The following is a 24,432-nucleotide window of genomic DNA, read 5'->3' as shown; positions in this document are numbered from 1 at the left end:
TATAGTTGATTGCTGGGAATTATGTTTCCCAGGGTGTTTATTTGTTGTAGCCTGTTTGATACATGTTTGTAATAAAACACATTTAAAATAAATAGATTTGAATCGAGAGGCAAACCCAAATTGGGACAGACTGAAATCTTTCAACTTGGGACATTTGCATATGGAGACCATCAGTATATGACCAAGATGGCACCTGCTTTGTCTTTAATTTGTTTGGACATGAAGTGGACTATCGAATGCTTTGCGGCTTGGCAAATGATAGACTGATCCAATAGCAAGGGGTGTGTATTAACTATGCAACAATAGACCAAGAAATAATCCCTGAAGTGAATCAAGATAATTGAGTTTATTGATGTTTACAAAAAGCATTGCAAGCTGTACAAATAATTGATGCACCACCGCCTGTTGAGAAAAACGCCTTATTTTCAAGTTGATTTAAATTGACTAGTTTAACTATATGCCACCACAATTCCGTAGTTTAAATTTCGTATTATAATTTATATTTTTAACAGTCTGAAAGACTGAATACTGTGTCACTCTGAACATTTACCCACAGCACTATCCGAGGTGGGGTAGAGCAGGGGGTGTGAAGGAAAGACCTTCACTTTCTCCAATTTTCTCCTCTTCCATTCGCTCCTGAAGACAAGAAGTCCTTTGCTGGATCTGGGTCCACTAACCCCGCTCTTGCTCCTACCCCAAGTGGCCATAGCTTGCAGCGCGGTGGGGGCCGCTGATCATGGCTAATTTTCCCGCTCTGTTGGCTGTTTGGGGTTGCTCTGAGATGATTTGTGAACCGGAGAGAGAGAACATAAGCATTTAAAACAAGTATCTACAGACGGACGGCTTTTGCCAGGTGATTTGTGAAGTACGCTCTCAATCGCGCCCAATGAGTCCTCTTGAGGTTTTTCACTGGCGAAGCGGAAGTTTGAGTGCAGGGAGAGTGCGGCCTGCAGGGCGGGGATTGCCCAAATCCGCTGGTGTGTTTTCAGAAGCTGCATACCTGAGTGAGTCAGTGTGTGTGTCCACGCCCCTCCCTGAGGGAATTTCTAAAACACACCCATCCCACTGAATTTTCTGATAAACCTGTCCGATGACTTTCGGAGACAGCATAGGCAGGGAGGAGGCAGAGAGCGTCATTGCTCCAGTGCACCTGTAGCACAAGAGGGAGAGAGAGAGGCACCCCTACTGTGCTTCTGGAGAGAGAGCTTTTGACCGTCACTGCAGGTAGGACACTCATTTGTACCTGCTGGGATATTGTGCTAATTTTTATTCCACATCAGTTGGTAACTCTTGAGGGAAAGTTATGATTTTTTTGTACAGAATATTAGTTTTCAATCTCATTTGCGCGGGTGCAGTCCTGCATGACTTCAGAGCCTATCTGTCGGGTTGTTGAGTATCTTGTGGTGAGGGGGGGGGTGGATGTGAAAGCTCATCCGTGACCCGTGTGCGTTTCTGTGTCTGAAAAGAAAATCAGTTATAATTTGGACAGAAATGAAAAGAAGACGCTGGAAATCATAGCTGACATTTTCACCCCTCCAGCCAACAACACTAAATACCAAAACGTGTAAGTTTCGCGCGAGAGAGAGAAAAAATCTTCATCTCATACTGACCTGGTGTGTAAGTTTGTAATCAGTTTGTACGGTGATAAAGAAAAAAAATATTGTAATACTGACAGGTGCAAAGATTTTTTTCTGTAGAATGTTATTGAGGGAAGATATTTTAAAGTCGAGTAACCATAGTTTGGAGATTAAAATATAACTGGTGTAAAGAATTTTTCTTTTAATTTAAAATACCCAATTCTTTTCCCAATTAAGGGTCAATTTAGTGTGGTCAATACAGAAAAATACTTTTCAATGTACTTCGGTACATGTGATGATATAATCAGAACAATCAAAAATCAATCGACTTACTCCGCACATCTTTGGGTTGTGGGGTGAGACCAACGCAGGCATGGGGATAATGTGCAAACTCCATAAGGGCAGTGACCCAGGGCTGGGATAGAACCCGGGTGCTCGGTGCTGTGGGACAATGTGCTGCCCTATAACAGTGTAAAGAAGTCTGCAGTTGTTTCTGTACTGTTTGATAAGAATCCAGCCTATCAAGCCAGTTCTGCCATTCAGAATAGGTGGCACAGTAGCACAGTGGGTAGCACTGTTGCTTCACAGATCCAGGGTCCCAGGTTCGATTCGTGGCTTGGGTCACTGTCTGTGTGCATTCTGCACGTTCTCCCTGTGTTTGCGTGGGTTTCCTCGGGTGCTCTGGTTTCCTCCCACAAATCCCGAAAGGCATGCCGTTGGTTAATTTGGACATTCTGAATTTTCTGTCTGTGTACCCGAACAGACTTGTAGTTCTCTGTTTTCTCTCCTTACTTTCTTGAATGGTGGCGTTACATTTTCTAACTTCCGATCTGCTAGGACCATTCCAGAACCTAGGAAATTTTGGAAAATCAGAAACGTTGAAAAAATAAGTAATACAAATACGTCCGTCACAGTATGTGACTAAATTGGGCTTTTATTTTTTTTTTAAAAGCTCTTTTCTCGTCTGTATTTTCTGTCAAGTTGCTTGCCCTCTTTCCCCTGCTGGATGATAACAATGTTGGTGGTATTGTAAATGGATTCCTCATGCCCTCTACTTTCTGCAAAATCCTAGAAGAATCCCTACAGAACATGTTTACATATTGCTTGCACTTCAGAAATAGTGACGATCTTTTTATTATGTCGCATACTGAACAGAGGAGGTTTGCTGCCCCCTACAGAGTGATTCCTTGCTAAGGTAGAGTCACCTTCTTGTTGGCCCAAGTGCCCATCATTTTCATGCGTGAGCAAGAATTAGCAGCGAATCTGACCAAGAAGAGTATCAAGATGAACCTGATCCCTCCCTCACAATCTCTCGTCATTTATTCTGAAAGTTCGAACTCTGTCTGTTGATTGATGCAAAAGGGTCCAGAGGTGCACTTTCTTCACACACAGGGTGCTGAGTGTTTGGAACGAGTTGCCAGAGGCAGTAGTAGAGGCGGGTACAATTTTGTCTTTTAAAAAGCATTTAGATAGTTAGATGGGTAAGATAGGTATAGAGGGATTTGGGACTAGCTTAGTGGTGAAAACTAGGCGGCATGGATAAGTTGGGCCGAAGGGCCTGCTTCCATGCTGTAAACCTCTATGTCTCGAAGGGACACCCACATGCATTGGAGCGGGGGTGCACGGTAGGTGGATTGGCCACACTAACATGCCCCTTAATTGGAAAAAATGAATTGGGTACTCTAAATTTAAAAAAAAAAGATTTGTTGTGAGACAGATATGTGAGTTCTGCATGAGGAATAAGTCTGATAAATAAATAGATTTCTCTCTTGCTTGGGGGACAGAACCACATATTTCTATGAGGCATTTTGCAGTCTCCAGCCTTAATTTTCACTTGAGTAATTACCTAAGACCTTCACTAGCAATCAAAAGCAGGAACCCTAGCAAATCTTTGCTCCCTCTCCAAACACACTCCTATTTGATATAAAGTTTGCATCTCAAATGCTGAACTTACAATCTGCTGTAGCAAACAAACCTGAGATTGAACCTGGAACTTCCTATGTGGGAGTCCATTATAGTCAACTGCGATGCACTTGATGACACCTTTTATGATAATCACTTATTGTCACAAGTAGGGCTGTTTAGCACACTGGGCTAAATCGCTGGCTTTGGAAGCAGACCAAGGCAGGCCAGCAGCACGGTTCGATCCCCGTAACAGCCTTCCCGAACAGGTGCCGGAATGTGGCGACTAGGGGCTTTTCACAGTAACTTCATTGAAGCCTACTCGTGACAATAAGCGATTTTCATTTCATTTTTTGATTTCAAAAGCCCCTAGTAGCCACATTCCACATGTTTGGGGAGACTGGTACGGGAATTGAACCCGTGCTGCTGGCATTGTTCTGCATTACAAACCAGCTGTTGAGCCCACAGTGCTAAACCTTATCAAGGAACTTCAGAGAGTCGTGAATACCGCCCAGTCCATCACACGAACCTGCCTCCCATCCATCGATTCCATCTACACCTCCCGCTGCCGGGGGAAAGCAGGCAGCATAATCAAGGATCCCTCCCACCCGGCTTACTCACTTTTCCAACTTCTTCCATCGGGCAGGAGATTCAGAAGTCTGAGAACACGGACGAACAGACTCAAAAACAGCTTCTTCCCCACTGTCACCAGACTCCTAAACGACCCTTTTATGGACTGTCCTCATTAATACTACACCCTGTCTGCTTCATCCGATGCCAATGCTTATATAGTTACATTGTATATATTGTGTAGCCCTATTATGTATTCTCATGTACTTTCTTGAATTCTGTTCAATTCCCTTTCTTCCAATGTACTGAATGATCTGTTGAGCTGCTTGCAGAAAAATACTTTTCACTGTACCTCGGTACACGTGACAATAAACAAATCCAATCCAATCCAATCCAATCCAAGAAGGTTTTGGGTTCCAGCCGCAATCCCGAACTCTAGTAGGAGACTTATTCAAACAGAATTGAATGTTGGAGGAAGAAGTACTGAGTGGGACCTAAAGAAACTCGTCTATGGCAAGCAAAGGGCCAAGTTTTTAAAGTGGAGGTGAGTAAGTATTGTAGAAAATTGCTTAACTTTATTTCGGGGAATTTGCAGCAATTTCTCCCAGATAGTAAGGTGGTATCATGTCCGGTACAGGCCTAGAGGGCCAAAGGGCCTGTTCCTGTGCAGTATTGTTCTTTATTCTTGTAATGGGGCAAGATTTGTTGTGAGGGGCAGCACAGTGGTTAGCACTGTTGCCTCGCACACCGAGGTCCCAGGTTCGATCCCGGCTCTGGGACACTGTCCGTGTGGAGTTTGCACATTCTCCCCGTGTATGCGTAGGTCTCACCCCCACAACCCATGACCCAATGCAGGGTAGGTGGATTGGCCACACTAACTTGCCCCTTAATTGGAAAAAATGAATTGGGTACTCTAAATTAAAAAAAAAAAAAAGATTTGTTGTGAGAGAGATGTGAGTTCTGCATGAGGAATAAGTCTGATAAATAAATAGATTTCTCTCTTGCTTGGGGGACAGAACCATATATTTCTATGAGGCATTTTGCAGTCTCCAGCCTTAATTTTCACTTGAATAATTACCTAAGACCTTCACTATAGCTTGTTTGCACAGGAAGTGCTACTAATGGATGGATTAGGCAAGGTACTGGTTGGTACTTGGCATAGGAGCACTCTGGCAGAGCTCTGTGCTAATATTAGGATATGTAGTCAGAACAGTGGAATATTAATCCAGTAAATGTGCTTGGGGGAATACAATGGAAGTGGTGTACATGGACTTTCAAAAAACCTTTGACAAGACACTACACAGATGACTGTTGGAGAATCTTTAAGAATTAAGGTCAGGATAGAAAACTGAATTAAAACTGGTTAGTAAAGAGAAAACGCAGTAAATGACAATTTTTCAATGTTTCCGAAGTGCACAACAGTGTCAAATGATGTCCAGTGCTTAAATTAGAACTATTGGAAATAATTCTGAGGACCATAAGTTGAAGGATTGACCATAACTTGATGACATAGTGGGTTAAAAGTAGCAGATGGGCTTCAATGCCAGTAAATATGATCCATTCAGGTGAAAAAAACTATACTTTGAATAAGAGAAACCCTAGATAATGAGCAGATGTATTTGGAGGCCTTTGATTCCGAAGATATTAAAAGCAACAGAACAGGTGGACAAGGCCATAAAAAGCGAATGGAATACCAAGTATTAATGGCAAGGGATTGTAGAATCATAGAATCCCAACATTGCAGAAGGAGGTGATTTGGCCCATCGAGTCTGCACTCACCCTCTGAAAGAACACCCGACCCAGGCCCAACCCCCGCCCTATTCCTGTAACCCCACCTTTGGACACTAAGGGGCAATTTAGCATGGCTAATCCACCTAACCTGCACATCTTTGGACTGCAGGAGGGAACCGGAGCACTCGGAGGAAACCCACACAGACACAGGGAGAAAGTGCAAACTCCACACAGAGAGTCACGAATTGAACCAGGAATTGAAGCCTGGCACTGTGAGGCAGCAGTGCTAACCATTATGTCACCGTGCCACCCTGATGTAGAACCTAGAAGTTGTAATGGTCAATCTATTTCAACATGTAAGCATGTCACAGTTGAAATGTGCAGTTTTGGACTTTACGCTGCAGGTAGGATGTTCTTGCAATAGATTTACTAGAATGCTACCTTTAAACGAAGGTATATAAAACCTCCAAGAGTGAACTGATGATTGAGTGAGTTATTTCCACTAGAAACAAACTGGTTTAAAGGGTGATTAAATAGAGATGTTTAACATCATTAATAGTCCAACAGGTTTGTTTCAAACACGAGCTTTCGGAGCACGGCTCCTTCTTCACCTGAAGAAGGAGCCGTGCTCCGAAAGCTCGTGTTTGAAACAAACCTGTTGGAGTTTAACCTGGTGTTGTAAGACTTCTTACTGTGCTCACCCCAGTCCAACGCCGGCATCTCCACATCATAACATCATTAAAGGGTGGAACACTAGACATATGGAGAATATTCCCAGTGATTGAAGGGTCTGGAATGATTGGGAGAAAAATCTTTACCTCTTCCCTCCTAAACTCACTATAGATCAGGTGCAGGAATTCCTGCGGCTGATCTTCATGTCCTCTTCACACACTCTCCCGGGAATAGCTGGCGTTCTCAGTATGCTGGTTACACCTTGATGATACACAAGGTCAAATTTTGCTTGGTCCTTGCACATCATTTTTAGTGGACTGGTTTGCTGTTCTGTTGCACATGTTGTTGGCCACAAAGCCAATTCTAGGCACAAATATTAAGCCTTACAACACCAGGTTAAAGTCCAACAGGTTTGTTTGGAGTCACTAGCTTTCAGAGCACAGCTCCTTCATAGGTGAGGACTTTAACCTGGTGTTGTAAGACTTCTTACGGTGAAATATGTGTTATAATTTTAATTGGACTTTTTAAAATCTGAAGTTATTTTTTTCAAATCATTAGTGGTACCACAGATTGCAGTGCAATTGGTAGATAATAGGGCAATTTTGAAACCATTTTGGAAAGATAATTGCTACAGTTGATGTAATAACAATTTGGCAGCTGTGAGTCAGTTAAATGATGTTTCTTCCTCTCCACCCTCTATCTCCACATCCGTGCGGAATGTCTTCTCGGACAAGTATTCATGCAAGTACTCAACATCTAGTGGCTGGTTGGACACTGGTCCAACTCACTGAACTGAATCTATGCAAGAGGCAGTCCTGCAAGTAATTCACAAACTTGAGGCCTTCAGCCTGCATTTCTCAATTTTAACAAAAGAATTCCTTGTGAGGAGAATTCTGAGTGTTCAAAAAACCAGATTGAGCGCAAGTCTGACCCGATTATTGTGATCTTTTGGTGAAGAGTTTAAATGGAAATGGTAGAAAATTTTTAGAATGAGCACTTTTAATGCTGATTCAAGGCAAAAGTTCAGGATACACTTTGCATTTAGAACATAGAACATAGAACAGTACAGCACAGAACAGGCCCTTCGACCCTCGATGTTGTGCCGAGCAATGACCACCCTACTCAAACCCACGTATCCACCCTATACCCGTAACCCAACAACCCCCCCCCCCCTTAACCTTACTTTTAGGACACTACGGGCAATTTAGCGTGGCCAATCCACCTAACCCGCACATCTTTGGACTGTGGGAGGAAACCAGAGCACCCGGAGGAAACCCACGCACACACGGGGAGGACGTGCAGACTCCACACAGACAGTGACCCAGCCGGGAACCGAACCTGGGACCCTGGAGCTGTGAAGCATTTATGCTAACCACCATGCTACCGTGCTGCCATTTGTGTTCCATTTGGGCAAAAAATACATTTTTGGCCATCATTTAACATAAGCAATTCTCTGATTGAATTTTAGGTTGTGAGCAAAACAGAATTTAGTGATGATAATTGAAAGAAAGGTCTATTAAGGGCGGCGCAGTGGCACCATGGTTAGCACTGCTGCCTCACTGCGCCGAGGACTCTGGTTCGATCCCGGCTCCGGGTCACTGCCCGTGTGGAGTTTGTACATTCTCCCCGTGTTTGTATGAGTCTCACTCCCACAACCGAAAGATGTGCACGGTAGGTGGATTGGCTACATTAATTTACCCCTTAATTCGGAAAAAAGAATTGGGTGCTCTAAATTTTAAAAAAAATTTGCAATGTACAATATGCCTAATTTGCATTTCTATTAACATATACAAGAATTGTACGCTTATAAATAAATGTCCCAAGATCAAAGTTAACAACAAAAAATAGAGCCATGCAGCACGATGTTACTCAGAAACTTGGGAATGTACACTTGCCTGTTTACACAAGGCAATTAATCAGTAAAGGACATTTATTTTCTTATCCACCCTACTTCACTTTATGTCTACTGAATGCAGTTTTCAAAATAAAAACTGATCCAAACAATAGTTTTCTTATTTCTTGTAAGTTGGGAGCATAGGGTTATTTGAACTCGGAGCTGTACATCAAGATCAACTTGATGGCACAAAGAATTTGCTTTTCCAGAAGGGTGTTGAGAATCCAGAGCAAATGGGCAGCCGGTGGCACAGTGGTTAGCACTGCTGCCTCACTGCTCTGAGGACCCGGGTTCAATCTTGGCCCTGGGTCACTGTCTGTGTGGAGGTTGCACATTCTCCCTGTGTCTGCGTGGGTTTCACCCCCACAACCCAAAGATGAGCAGGGTTGGTGAATTGGCTATGCTAAATTGCTCCTTAATTGGAAAAAAATAATTGGGTACTCTAATTATCTAAAATTAAAAAATCCAGAGCAAAATAATATTAGGCAATCTCAATTACTTGCCAGGAGCATATCCTTGAATTATTGGAATTTGTATTAATTGGCACTGAGTGTTTTGGATGGTGAGTATAATGCAAGGTCAGAGTGGGAGGTTGCAATTATGAAGCAGGTTTACAATAATACTTCATAAACACGAAAGAAGTCACTTGGCAATCTAGCCAAAACTCTATGCATTTGTGCACTTCATATCCATCACCACGACATTCAAATACATGCCATATTAATGCCATGATGATATTGAGATGGGTTCTGACTATACTTTCCATCAGCAAAACCACTCCCACCTCTCTAACATCGCCCGTCTTGTCTCAATAAAGGTTCTGCAAAACACTCGTGCCCCTATTATTACCTTTGTATTTGACATTTCCAATGCTCTCCTAGTCAGCCGCCCAACATCCACCCACTGTAAACATGAGGTAATCTAAAATTCTACCGCCCAGATCCCTAACTTGCACCAAATTCCATTCACCCATCAGGCCTGTGTTCACTGATTTGCATTAGCTCCAAGTCTGACAGTGCCTTAATTTTAATATTCTCAGGTCAGCAAGGTGGCACAGTGGTTAGCACTGCTGCCTCACGGCGCTGAAGACCCGGGTTCGATCCTGGCTTCGGGTCACTGTCTGTGTGGAGTTTGCACATTCTCCCCGTGCCTGTGTGGGTCTCTTTCCATCCTCCCGCCCCACAACCCAAAGATGTGCAAGGTAGGTGGATTGGCCATGCTAAATTGCCCCTTAATTGGAAAAAAATAATTGGGTACTCTAAATTTATTTTTAAAAAGTCTCTCCATGGATTGGCCTCCTGCCTATAGTCTCTTTCAGCCTTACAGTGGTTCAAGAAGGCAGCACACCACTGTCTTCTCAAGGGCAATTCAGAATTGGCAATAGCTAGCGACACCCCCCACTGCCCTAAATGACACCCATTTGTGCTCCTCTAATTCGGACCCTGAAGTTTGCTAGCATTATGTACAGGGCTAGTGTTTTTTTTTTATAAATGTTTTTGAACAAAGTATATTTACCGTTATGTACGCAGAATGAAATATATATATTATATATATATTATTTTTAACGCATAAGTAGCCATCTGTTGGTGGGGGGGAACTGAGGAGGTGCATATACATTTGGGTACTGGAGAAACAATTACATTGGTTATGTCCAATACAGAGAGGGCAATACGGGAATGGATCTGGTGTTGGTGCTGTCACTTGCTTCTCCCGGACGATTTTCCTTGCCGTTGTCATCTCGTGTTCACCTCCGCTTTGGCCTTTTTTCCCGTCTTTCGCCCGTATTTTCCTTGCTCTCTGTTCCTGTATTTGCCAAGTTTGTTACTGTTTGTTACCCGTGCCCTCCTCCCCCCCCCCCCCCCCCCCCCCTTACTCCCCACATCTCTGGTTCCCCTCTACTGTTCCCTGTCTCCTCTCTTTTTGTACAGGGCTTTCGTGACCTCCCTGATGCATTGATACACCGTTCTTGCCCTGCTGGACGGCTGCAGGTTCGGTTGGAGGAGGTGCCATTTTCAGTGATCTGCTCATTAGTGAATTGTAGCCACCTCAGATGGTGTTCCTGGTAGAGGTAGGAGAAGTGGTTTGATTGTTGAGAGCCCTCCTCCTTTTCCCTCTGCACGCAGCTTTCCTATGCTCCATCTCCCTGCCGTCCTGCAATCCCAAAAGGCCTGTAAACTCCACTGAGCTCATTGCAAAAAGTTCAATCCCTTCTGACTCCGACAGTTAGTGAGCCCTCCCCTAACAACACAAGGCAGACTGCCACTAGCTCCACAACAGCAAAAGAAAAAGAACCCCATTTGAATTTCTTGTTGCTGCTTCTGACTAGCACTAGTGGGGATGGGGCCGATTGTGCAGCTGAACCCATGTTCAGCTGTGAGTGTTTATGAGAACACTGTAACAGGATCTGTGAGGTTAAGAACAGCAGGTTGCACATTGGCTGCCGTTTTCAGCATCTCTGGGCTCCTGTACCGCTGACACCAGTCGCACTGTCGAGTCCAACTTTGCGGCATTTGTGGGAGAAATCCATTCACTTAGCACAGCTTCAAGTGCACTGTATGTCATGATATGCAAACATGCAGCTAATGAACACATAGAATAGGACACGACCAATGAGCAGTCAGGACACTCGGGGGTGGTATCACACTATAAAAGGGATGAGGCACTCACACCCCGCCTCTTTCCACAGACCAACATCTACAGAGCGAGACAGGATGTATCCTCAGCATCACACCCCAGCACGTGGCTTAGAGCAAGACTGGTTCAGTTAGACTGAGTTACTACATTTAGATTAGCAGAGAGTCAAACTCATTGAGAACTGTGCAAATAGTTCAATAAAACACACTGAACTCACTTCAAAGTCTGGAGCATCTTTTACTCAAAACTGCATCAAGTGGCAGCTTGTTTTATTCCAAATTACATAACACAACACTGTACAGACTACATTGACACCAGGGGGCAGGCAGCTCTGTGGGTCACTAGCTGTGACCTGCATGGCCTGTGAGATCAGATCAGGAATTATTTTACTGACTAACAAAAGTTATTCTACATTACGTTTCAGCAAGAGCTGTTTCATTCAAATAAATGATATTCCTCAATCAGCTTGTCTAATTTGTTTCTGAAAAACTGTGTGCCCTCTAAAAATGTGCTAAATGAAAATAATTTTGCCGTAAGAAAATGTGTAAAGGTGGTTTCTGTTCCCGCTCTGGACAGGGTGTAGGCCACTGCTTTTCTCTCTGCTCATTGTAACCACACTGGACAAACACAACCAGGGGAAAAAAACCTGAATGGAAACTAGAGTTGCCAACTGTAATGAAATGTATTCCTGAAGGTTTCATCACATCACTTGCCCCCACTCTCTCCAGCCATTTGTCAGCCAACACGATCCATCCTTGTGATGCATGGCCTTCAATATTTCTATCTCTGGTCAAGAAAACCATTTCAAATAAATGTTTTTTTTTTTTAAATCCACCTATTTTTCATGTCCCACTGATTTTTCTCCAGGGTTGCAGTGTCTGCTGGAGATTGATTTTCAACTCCAGGCCAATCCTATCTTCAGCTAAAACAACATAGGGCACAGAGGGAGCTGCCAGAAACCTCTTGTCTGAAAAATGAAATGAAAATCGCTTATTGTCACGAGTAGGCTTCAATGAAGTTACTGTGAAAAGTCCCTAGTCGCCACATTCCGGCGCCTGTCCGGGGAGGCTGGTACGGGAATCGAACCGTGCTGCTGGCCTGCTTGGTCTGCTTTAAAAGCCAGCGATTTAGCCCAGTGAGTTAAACCAGCCTGTAGGACTGTAGGTGGCAGTGGTTGGGTGCGGTTGGCGTGAGGAACGGTCTGTATCTGATCCGGGAGCAATGAAGGGTACCAGCAAATTTGGTCCGAAGTGGAGTTGTATACCTTAAAATGGAACTCCAGTATTACTGGTGCCTGTAGTGTTGATTCTTTTTTAACTAAGATTTGGAACTGAATTTTCCTTCTGGGAGCCTGTTGGCCGTAACCTAGCTGTGTTGGGTGGGTGGTCAACTGGAGAGGAGGTGTGCTGCCAAGTTACTGGAGAACGAGGATATCATCTGTCTGGGGAACTGGCAGCTTGCTGTGCAATGTACAGTATTCGGTTTTGGTTGCGAAAGCTGAAAGCATTAAAACTGAAACACAAAATTGGGCACGTGTTACTACTTATGAACCACGTTAAATCGAAAAACCTAATGTCATGGCCAACCGTGTTTTTCAGCAAAGTTAGAGTTTTAAAACTGCCCTAACCTTTTGGAGTTTCAGGATTATAAAGTATTCACAATATAGTTTAAATATAAAACCGATAAGAGACTTCCGGTGGCGACATGTAGAAGAAGGTCGCACGTAAGGTAGCTCCCGCTAGAGTCCTTGGTTTTTGGTCCTTTTCACCCGTTTCCCAGGAGTAATAGTGGATAAATTTGTCCCTTTTGTGTGAGGATGTCAAAAGACGCAAAAGAATATTAGAAAGAAAGGTGTGAACAGTAGCCCTTCTGAGGAATTGAGCAAGTTGCGGAGTCCTGTTGGATTTTTTAAAATATAAATTTAAGAGTACCCAATTATTTATTTTTTCCGGTTGAGAACCAATGTCGTGTGGCCAATCCACCTACCCTGCACATCTTTGGGTTGTGGGGGTGAGACCCACGCAAACACAGGGAGAATGTGCAAACTCCACAGGGACAGTGACCCGGGGCCAGGACCGAACCTGGTACCTCAGTGCTGTGAGGCAGCAGTGCTAACCACTGTGCCACCCAGAGTCCTGTTGGATTGAAGAGACTCGTTGGGTAGGGCAGGACCTATTACATTGGGGAGGCTGACAAAGATAATGGCTGTCGAATCTGAAAGATAATTCGGCAAGCATTTCGAGAGGCAAGGGAAAGAAATGATGGAGACCCTCAAAAGGTCGGAGGATGTGGCATTGGTCCCGATTTAAAGGACTCCAAGACTTTGGAGACAGTGCGGGGAGCATGGTAAGGTGATGAAGGGGTGGAGGAGTCACTGTCGCGACATAGCGATCAACTGGTTGAGGGTAGAGGACTGGAACAAATCGTTAGCTCAGGTTGAGGACCCGGAGAATAGGTTGAGGCGGCAGAACCTCAGGATTGTGGGATTACCAGAGGAGGTGGGGGGTCTGAAGCCGGCTGAATATTTCGAGGCGATGTTTATGAAATTGATGGAGGAGGAAGAGGATTTGGTCCCTTCACTTGGCTGTTCTGGTTGAAACCTCAGGCAAATGAGCCACCGCGGGCGGTGATGGCATGTTTTCACATCTATTGGATCAAGGAGAGGGTCCTGAGGTGGGCCAAGTAGAATCAGGATGCTCAGTGGGAAGGCAGCAATATTTGTATATACCAGGATGTCGCAGCAGAATTGACAAGGGGGCAGGTGACGTTTAATAAAGCGTAATCAGCGCTTTTTGAGAAGTGATGCACGATCAGTTGTACAAAGACTAGAGTTGGATACAACTGAGGCTTTATTGCTCTAAGATGTGTGGCCTCCCACAGCAGCTGGCGAAATGGCTGCTGAATGAGGACACGCATATTTATACTCCGCCTACTGGGCGGAGCCAGCAGGCAGGGACTACTGGCAAACCTATAGTACAGGTCCTACCTTACATCACCTAATACAGGTGTAACAGTGGTTTACCACAAGAAGTGTGTGCGGTTTGGTGTGGTGTACCCAGTGAGGCTGAGGGTTATTGGTTATTCATAATGCCAAGGACCTTTTCTTTGAGATGGTGGGGGAAACAGAGGCTTATATTAAGGCTCAAGGACTTGGACTGAACTGACTGGGTTTGGACCATATATGGACACGCACCAGCTGATTATTTTGGGGGCGGGGTGTCTTAAGGTAGAGGAAGAGGTCTGGAAAGGGCTGGAGGAGCCATTGGGGGTGGAGGAGGTCCGGACAGCGATTGGGCGTATGCATACGGTTAAAGTGCCAGGGCTGGATGGGGTCCAGGTGGAATTTTGTTAAAGGTTTGCTGATCGACTGGTGTTGTTATTGGTGGAGATGTTTGAGAATTTGGTAGCGCGGGGTTCTCTTCCAGAGACAATGATGCAAGCGTCCATCTCGTTTCTGCTAAAGAACGATAAGGACCCGGTGGAGTGTAGGTCGTACCGCCTGATTTCTTTATTAAATGTTGATGCCAAGATTTTGGCCATGGTTTAAGTGCTGAGGCTGGAGGAGCGTCTCCCTCAGTTTATTGTGGAAGATCAGATGGGGGTTTGTGAAGGGGCGGAGGTTGCCGTGCTGGAATGAGTTGGGACAGGGCCTAAATTTGTATTGTTGATCCCTTGTTGTACAAGGCACCTCAGGCCAAATGTTGGTTCAGTTGCACAGGGAAACTAGGCAGGGCTGCCTTGGGTCACTGTCCGTGTGGAGTCTGCATGGATTTCACCCCCACAACCCAAAGACGTGCAGGTTAGAACATAGAACATAGAACATAGAACAGTACAGCACAGAACAGGCCCTTCGGCCCTCGATGTTGTGCCGAGCAATGATCACCCTACTTAAACCCACGTAACCTGTATACCCGTAACCCAACAATCCCCCCATTAACCTTACACTACGGGCAATTTAGCATGGCCAATCCACCTAACCCGCACATCTTTGGACTGTGGGAGGAAACCGGAGCACCCGGAGGAAACCCACGCATACACAGGGAGGACGTGCAGACTCCACACAGACAGTGACCCAGCCGGGAATCGAACCTGGGACCCTGGAGCTGTGAAGCATTGATGCTAACCACCATGCTACTGTGAGGCCCCACATCCAGGTTAGGTGGATTGGCCACGCTAAATTGCCCCAAAAAATAGTAAAAAAAAAATAATTGAGTACTTTAAATTTATACAAAAAACATAATTGCCCATAATTGGGTAAAATGAATTGGGCACTCTAAATTCATTTTTAAAAAAAGATTGGGAACATTGGAAAAACATTCTTCCTGACATTCCCTGTGGTGCCCCCTTCCTCATTGTTGGAGAGGGTTTTGTCGCTGGCAGGGATGGAGGCGGGGAGTGATAATCTTTGTTAGTGTCACAAATAGGCTCACATTAACACTGCAATGAAGTTACTGTGAAAATCCCCTAGTCTCCACATTCCGACACTGTACGACGGGGATTTATGGTAGGATTATGGTGGAAGAGGTGGCGTCGGTGGAGGGGGGTTGGAGGAGTTGGGGCTGGAGTTAGAGGATGGGGTATGGTGCAAGGCTCTGGGCAGGGTGAATGAAACGTCGTAATGTGCAAGGTTAGGGTTGATACAGTTGAATGTAGTGCATAGGGCCCATTTGACATAATCCAGGATGAGCAGGTTGTGTGTGGGAATGGAGGATGAGTGTAATTGGTGTGGGAGGGGCCCATCTTCTCATGTGCATATATTCTGGTCGTGTCCCAAGTTTGTGGGGTTCTGGGTCTCCTTCTTTAGCACCATGTCGGTGATTTTCCAACTGCAGCCCTGTCCCATAGGGGCCATATTAAGGGGGCGGGATGCTTCATCCCGCTGCGCCACATTTCTGCCTCACCCCACCGGCGGGATGCTCCGTTACGCCGTCCGGGGTGTCGGACCTGCTGGACCTGCATATGGGGGCAGGGGTGAGGTTCCGGCCTGCGCTTTGTTGATTGGTCGAAGCCAGGTGCTGCTAGGTGGAGGTCAGCTTCCCCACTCAGTACCCAATTAATTTTTTCCAATTAAGGGGCAATTTAGCGCGGCCAATCCACCTAGCCTGCACCTGGTTGTGGGGGTGAAACCCACGCAGACACGTGGGTCTGTGTAAACTTCACACGGACAGTGACCCAGAGACGGGATCGAACCTGGGACCTTGGCGCTGTGAGGCAGCAGGGCTAACCCACTGTGCCACCGTGCTGCCCACAGGATTTATTTTATCTTGAGAAGGTTAAGTAGACTGTGAGGGGAATGGGCTACGATGCACAGGTAGAATTTGACAACGTTGGTTGAGGTGATTAGGGGGGAATGTTAAGAGATGGGAAGCATTGCAACTAACACTGGCAGGGAGGGTGCAGGTGGTAAAAATGAATGTCCTGCCAAAGTTTAAAAAAAAATTCAGAGTACCCAATTCTTTTTGTTCCCAATTAAGGGGCAATTTAGCATGGCCAATTCACCTACCCTGCACATCTTTGGGTTGCGGGGGTGAGACCCACGCTGACATGGAGGGAATGTGCAATCTCCACACGGACCGGGGCGGGGATCGAACCCGGGTCCTTAGCGCCGTGAGGCAGCAGTGCTAACCACCTAGGAGTGGGTCAAGGTGGAGGAGGAGTCCTGTAGGGGGTCCAGTCTGAGGGCTACGTTGACTGCTCCACCGCCACTTGCTCTGGGGAAGTACACAGAAAGCCCGGTGCTCCAGTCGACGGTCAGGGTGTGGAATTAGCTGTAGAGACACTTTAAATTGGAGGGGATGTCAGTGTTGAAACCACTTTGGGAGCCACAGGCTTAAGCTGGGGGAGATGGATGGGATGTACAGGAAGTGGAGGGAGGTGGGGCTGGTGAGGGTGAGGGACTTGTACCTGGAAGGGACGTTTGCAGGTCTGGATGAGTTGCGGGAGATGTTTGGGTTGCCAAGGGGGAATGAATATAGGTACATGCAGGTGAGGGACTATGCGTGAAAGGAGTGGAGGATGTTTCCCAGTTTGCCTGGTCCACTCTTTTGGAGTAACTGCTGCTCCCGAATGAATCGGGAGAGGGTAGGACTGGGGATATATACGTGTGGTTGGGGGAGCAGGTAGCGAGGATCAAGAACAAATGGGGGGGGGGGGGGGTGGAGATGCGAGGCGATGCGTATTGTGAATTCAACCTCCTCCTGCGTGGGGTGAGCTTGATTCAGTTCAAGGTGGTGCACAAGGTACATATGATCCAGTAAGGGTCAATGGGTTCTTCCAAGGAGTGCGAGAAGTGCGGGTGAGGGCCGGCGAATCATGTGCATATGTTCTGGGCATGCGAGAAGCTGGAGAAATACTGGGAAGCAGTGTTGGGGTTTTATCTGAAATTGTTGGAGTGGAGGTCAGGCCCAACCCAAAGTTAAAAAAATTATTTTTTAGAGTACCCAATTATTATTTTTTTCTTATTAAGCGACAATTTAGTGTGGCCAATCCACCTAACCTGCACATCTTTGGGTTGAGGGGGTGAAACCCACGCAGACATGGGGAGAATGTGCAAACTCCATACGGACAGTCACCCAGGGCCGGGATTCGGACCCAGGGCCGGGATTTGAACCCGGGTCCTCAGCGCCGCAGTCCCAGTGCTAACCACTGCACACATGCCGCCCCTAGGCCCGACCCAATGATGGGCATTTATTGTGTTATTGTTTATGCAGAAAATTTGAAAAATATGAATAAAAATATTTAAAAGAAATAAAATAAAACCGATGGCAGGTAAAAGGGATGAACAATTAGGAAATACAACACCAGGTTAAAGTCGATTATATAGTGATTCAAAACAAACCTGTTTGACTGATTGTAAGACTTCTTAAAAAGAAGTAGGCATGGGGTTGCTTCAGTTGGCTATGTAAAATATTGTCCATTTGAACAGATGGATAAGCATGGATTAGTTGGTTTGAATGACCTGTGTCTATGCCATATACTCCATGTAGGATTAACCTAGATTAATACTGCAGCGTAAATCATTATAAAGTTGGACCAGAGTACATGTGGAAATAAGTGAACTATAAATTGTAATACTAGGGAAATGTACTTAGATTTTTTACTCTATCATGGGATGCAGGCATCGCTAGCTATAGGTCACCATTTATTACCCAATTGCCCGTGAGAAAGTGGTGCTGAGTCACCATCTTGAACCACTACGGTCCATCTGATGCAAGTACACGCACAGTGCTGTTAGGGAGGACCCATTTTGACCCAGCGACAGTGAGGGAACGGATATATAGGACCCGATCGAGCGGCCTCATTGCATTTGGCACCGTAATGGACGGGGGCTGTTAAGTCTCGCGGGTTTGTGACACTCGGAATGCCTTGCGAGATCTCATTAGATCTCGTGAGGTGTTGCAGTCTGATGTTAAGGGCTCATTTAAATACGCCTGTGCCCAGCTATCTGAGGCCGGGGAGCAAACGACCGCACCTGGGAGACCATGCTATGGTGCCGTTTAGCACTGGTCCAAACAAACATAGACCACGTGCGATGGCACCTGGGAGGGTCTCCCAGGCCATCGAAGGCCCACAGGTGTTGGTCAGATACCCTGGCATTGCCGGATTGTCTGAGTGGCACTGCCAGGGTACTGGCTGACAGTGCCCTGATCCTGGCATTGCCAGATTGTCTGAGTGGCACTGCCAAGATACTGGCTGACAGTGCCCTGATCCCAAAGAGAAAATGCTGGAAAATCTCAGCAAGTCTGGTAGTATCTGTAGGGCGAGAAAAGAACTAATGTTTTGAGTCCAGATGACCCTTTGTCAAAGCTGAGTCCGGAGGCCACGGTGGTAAGTTGGTAAGAGCTACTTTGGGGTCGAGCTATCGGGGTGGCATTTAAAAATGGTGCAGGAAGTGAGATAAGTGCGGCTTCCGCGGGGCGTTCCTCACCGAGGCCAAAAGCAACAAAGTCCCGTTTGATAGTGCAGTGTCAAAAATCATCCTCGCTATTCGCACTAAAACGGGAAAACCTGTCCATAGTTCCAAGTCAGGGTGACTTGTGGCTTGGACTTTAAATGGAGCGGCATGATGGGACAAATGAACAGTTCACATCTGGACATTCTCCTGCTCTTGTGTCTGAATTCTTACTGAATGCAATACTTGTAGGGGGTGGTGTTTCTGTGTCAATAAAGGAGAATTAATGGACAAGCTGATGCGATTCCTGGGCAGAATGATGTTCTCTTATCCTTGAAACCTTTCTTTATTGGAACTGTTAGATATATTTTTATTCGGTGGGCACTGAACACCAATGTCTCTCTATCCCTTCTGGCAAACATACCAACAGTGAGTTCTATACAAAGCAGAACTTTCTTTGCATGTTGATGTAGGGTGGGAAGGAATGCTGTAAATCCCGTTACACAGGTAACATTCTTCTCCCTTAACAAACACTCTTAGCTCCCTTTCAGCGGTACTGCATTGTGCGCTAATGCAAGCGGTGTGTCATACTGTGTACAGATCGATAGACTTTGAAATAGAAAGCAGTTTCTTCTTTGATGGGAGTGAGTAGTGAAGGATGAACTGTGGGTCAACGTCAATTTAACACTTGGTCCAATGTTCTCCCTGTTTTTTCACTCTTGATTTATACCGATTTACGTTGGGGTTTGTTTCCATGTCACTTCAGCAATGCGATCATTCTATAATTTATTGAGCCATTGTGCCAAGGAAAGAAACAAGTATTTATTTAATGGTATAGAATTTCTGATCTTAACCCATTTGAAATCCTGTGTTTCATTTTTAATTAAGAGCAGAGAGGGATTTTGATCCCGGGTTAGATTATATAATTGATGTAAAGTGCTGATAGCTGCATGAATGTAAATAGTTCTGAAGAAGCGTACAATCGGACTCTATTTCCCTCCCCACAGACACTGCCAGACCTGTTGACATTTTCCTGCACTTTCTGCTTTTATGTCAATTTAAATAGAATTTTCTGTAATCTGAGAGAGCTGTTTGTTTGTCCAGTGTGTGAGCTTCTTGTTACATTTAGCTAACAACCTTACTTGTGCAGAACAAGTTAAGTGAATTGAAATTAGAATAAAAACATATTTCTTGTTAGATCGGGTGGGCTCGCAGGTACTGGGGTACTTTATTGACCCTTAATGTTTAATAAATATTTTTATTCTCCTTTTTCACATTTTCTCCCAAATCTACACCCAACAATCAACAATAATCAGTAACAAATGCAATGTCAATCCCCATATCAATAACAACGATCCCATCCTCCCACCAAACCCCCAAACATTAGCCCGCATGCTAACATAAACAAATGACATAAAACGTGACTTTGCACTTCTCACAATATTATCCGCTCCCATCACCGAATCCACTCAAAGTGAATGAGAATGGAAAATCCCGGCTAAGGAAAACCTTTTTCTCTCGGGTTCATGAGTCTTTGGAATTCTCTTCCTCAAAAGGTAGTGGAGGCAGAGTATTTGAATATATTTAAGGCAGAGCTATGTACATTCTTAATAAGCAAGGGGGTGAAAGTTATCGGGGTAGGCAGGACTGTAGAGCACAAGTTTAAAATCAGATCATCCATGATCTTAATGAATGTTGGAGCAGGCTTAAGGGACCCAGTGGCCTATTCCTGCCCCTAGAGATAGATAGAACAGTACAGCACAGAACAGGCCCTTCGGCCCTCGATGTTGTGCCGAGCCATGATCACCCTACTCAAACCCACGTAACCACCCTATACCCGTAACCCAATAACCCCCCCTTAACCTTACTTTATTAGGACACTACGGGCAATTTAGCATGGCCAATCCACCTAACCCGCACATCTTTGGACTGTGGGAGGAAACCGGAGCACCCGGAGGAAACCCACGCACACACGGGGAGGACGTGCAGACTCCGCACAGACAGTGACCCAGCCGGGAATCGAACCTGGAGCTGTGAAGCATTTATGCTAACCACCATGCTACCGTGCTGCCCTAATTTATATGTTCTTATACATGTAAGAGGGAACTGAATAATTTTGTTGCACCATTAACCAACACCTTTTCCTTCAAGACTAAAGAATATTTTATTATTCTTCCTAAGGTGTTCTTAAAGGGTAATTATCCAACATAGAATTTTCTTTTTCTCTGGTTCACATATTGTGATTGATTTAACTTGACATTTTTATAGTTTTGCAGGAAATATAAATACGTTTAGTTGTTTTAGCCTGTATAATCTGGCATGCACTTTTAATGTGAAACTGGTGACATTATTCAAATTGTGCAATTGTTGATCCTCAGGACATGTGACTCAATTAGGGGTAGACTAATCAGAAAAGCTTCAGCTTCTGGATCACAGGAGATTAGGCCCATATTTGAAAACAATTGTTAAACTATCGAGTGTGAAGTTTCAACAGAAAACCCATCTATTGTAATATATGTCTAGTGGTGCATTGTGGCTCATATGTTCCTGCTCTTAATACTCTTCTTAGGAATGGATTTGTTTTTGGGGTATTGCTGTAGAAATGTAACGGACTACCTGTTTTGAACTTTTTGAGTTGCTTATTTCCACTGGAAGAGAGACCAAGATTCAATCTTCCAGCAAGAATAATAGGATCTTTTATTTTTTTTTAGTACGTTAATTGGTGTGCTCATTGCTGGCTGATTGCCCGAGCCGAATTTGCCCCTGAATTAAGTGGTTTGCTAGGCCATTTCAGAGGGCAGCTAAGAGTCACCTACATTGCTATAGGCCAGACCAGGTAAGGACGGCAGATTTCCTTCCCTAAAGAACATTGTGAACCAGATGGGTTTCTACAACAATCGACAATGGTTTCATGGTCATCATTAGCTATTTAATTCCATTAGATTTTAATGCTTTGGTGAGATTCTCACCTGAATCCCTGGGCATCACCCTGGGTCTCTGAATCACTAGTCCAGTGAAAATGCCACTGCACCACCACCGTCTCCCCGAAATTTATACAAACAGATAAAGGAACTGCAAATGTTTGAAATCTGAAGTAAAAATCTAGGTTGCTAAAAACAAAATACATCCACATCTGTAAAGTGAAAGAATACAACATTAAGTAATCCTTAATAACTTCCCAAACAACATCCAAAAGACAAAAGAAACACCTTTTTAAGAGAAGCACATTAGGTTTACATTTACTACTGGGAACATTTATAATTCTGAATTCACCAAATGATCAAGAGATAGTCTTTTCATGACAGAGAGATCAACAGTACACCTGCTCTGTCTGGCTTCAGCTCCAACACTGAAAACAAAACTAAAACACACCCTGCAGCAGACAGCCTAAAACAAAAGTTAAAAAGCTGACAGGCAGCCCAGCTCCACCCACACTCTGACATCATTGATAAACATCCATTTCTTAAAGGTACATTTCTTAAACTCCTTTTTCTTAAAGGTACTCTCACATGACAGGAGGCACCTCAGAAGTAACATAGACGGTATTGAAAGAAATGGATCTGTTTTGCTCTTTATGTAATGACGTTGCACTGGTATGCCCTCCTCAAGGGCAATTAGGGATGGGCAATAAATGCTGGCCCAGCCAATAATGTTCACATCCCTTGAAGGAATAACAAAATGACCTTTTCCAATTTTTATGGATAAAGTATATTTTTGGGGAACAAAATGTTTCCTGGAGGGGCGATTTGGACCTCCCCTCCCCCACAGTGAATAGTCAAAGCTTCCCTTGTGGCAGCGGGCCCAGCACAAATTATGCTTCATCAGGAATGGCCAATGGGGACTGGGGGAGGGACTGTCAGCAGATGAATTCTGGTATTTATCCGCCCAGATGTCGCCCCAGTAGATTTTTGAGGCCGACATTACAAAATCCAGGGTGCAGGTTCCGTTTTCACCTAATGCTTGACGGTCACACATCTGTGTGAAGTTTGCCTTTGAAAATATTAAATATTTGGAACTATTAATTGCAGTTACCATAACAACAATTTACAACAGTAAGCTGGGTTGCGCCAATACATTGCAAATATCTTGTATCCAGTCAGGATGACTTGTGGAATGCAATAACTTACTTGACGTAGATCATTTGAATTTGCACCTGTTGATTGTTGAGAATGTAAAGCCCCACCCTTTCTACAGGTGGAGATTTCAATTTGATTTTCATTTTGGTGGCAACACCTTCACGACATAATGTTCTGCTGGCAACAAGCTATTCAAATGGTGATGATGTAACTGAGCTAAAGAGTTTACCAATAGCAAGGAAAACTGAGAGGAAAGAAAGGCAATGTGGTGCACTGACATCTTTATTTGCTAATATCACCATGTTAGTCTGACATAAACTGTTTTGAATTAAAGCCACATTCTACCTGGATTGGATTCGAGCCAAACTAGAGGGGATTGTATTTGCAGCTCTCTTGTGCACACATGTGCATGTAAGTCAGTAATCTAAATGATCTAACAGCATTATTTTAACATCAGTGTTCACCAAAATGGGTTAACAGCAGATGTAAATTAGCACCGATCACAGAATTTAGGCCAGTGTGATCATAATTCTGCTTCTCATTTCTTATGATGTGTAGTATCTTTTTGATAGGTCAAATATACTGCAGTTTCTGCACTGATGTGTCATTATTTTTGCGTTGCATCAATGCAGACATACCAGTACTCTTAAAAAAAATAATCTTTATTGTCACAAGTAGGCTTACATTAACACTGCAATGAAGTTACTGTGAAAATCCCCTAGTCGCCACATTCCGGCGCCTGTCCGGAAACACACAGGGAGAATTCAGAATGTCCAAATTACCTAACAGCACATCTTTGGGGACTTGTGGGAGGAAACCGGAGCAGCCGGAGGAAACCCACGTAGACACAGGGAGAACGTGCAGACAATGACCCAAGCCGGGAATCAAGCCTGGGACTCTGCCGCTGTGAAGCAACAGTGCTAACCATTGTGCTCATAATACTTTGTGGTAATTTTAATTTTTGGTAATATGTAGAAGGGGTGATATTGGATTAGTCAACAAACTCTAATCTGGGCAACATGATGGCACAGTGATTAGCACTGCAGTCTCACAGCGCCGAGGTCCCAGGTTCGATCCCAGCTCTGGTTCACTGCCCTTGTGGGGTTTCCACAGTCCGTGTGTAGTTTTTGCTCATTCTCCCCATGTTTGCCTGGGTTTCGCCCCCACAACACAAGATATGCAGGGTAGGTGGATTGGACACGCTAAATTGCCCCTTAATTGGAAAAAATTAATTGGGTACTCTAAATTTATATTTTAAAAAACCTCTAATCTGCCTTGGTACAGCGCAATATAATAAGCTGGCAGCATAGTTCACCACTGGCGCCAAACTGATATATTTAGTACAACGGCAACATCGCATAGTCAGATCATCAACATTAATAAACATGCATTAAATCTTTCCAAAAGTTAGGGGCTGAGGAGGGGAGGGTCTCGGAAATATATAAGGAACTGATGGAGTGGGAAGGGGTCCCAATGGGGAGGTGA

The 24,432-nt window shown here is 44.6% G+C and overlaps 1 protein-coding gene across 1 annotated transcript in view; it reads left to right on the top strand.

Moving 5' to 3' along the window:
• Window positions 1-1,096: 1,096 nt before the first annotated feature.
• The window catches only part of si:ch211-125o16.4 (neuroblast differentiation-associated protein AHNAK), a 55,507-nt gene continuing 32,171 nt past the window's right edge, over window positions 1,097-24,432 (top strand). Inside the window, exon 1 of the mRNA XM_038794879.1 lies at window positions 1,097-1,224. The gene's annotated coding sequence lies outside the window, so the exon portion shown is untranslated. The remainder of the gene's footprint in view (window positions 1,225-24,432) is intronic.

The sequence above is a fragment of the Scyliorhinus canicula genome, chromosome 1 (genome assembly GCF_902713615.1).
Source record: "Scyliorhinus canicula chromosome 1, sScyCan1.1, whole genome shotgun sequence".
Taxonomy (NCBI): Eukaryota; Metazoa; Chordata; class Chondrichthyes; order Carcharhiniformes; family Scyliorhinidae; genus Scyliorhinus; species Scyliorhinus canicula.
This window is presented reverse-complemented; position numbering and strand designations above follow the sequence as displayed.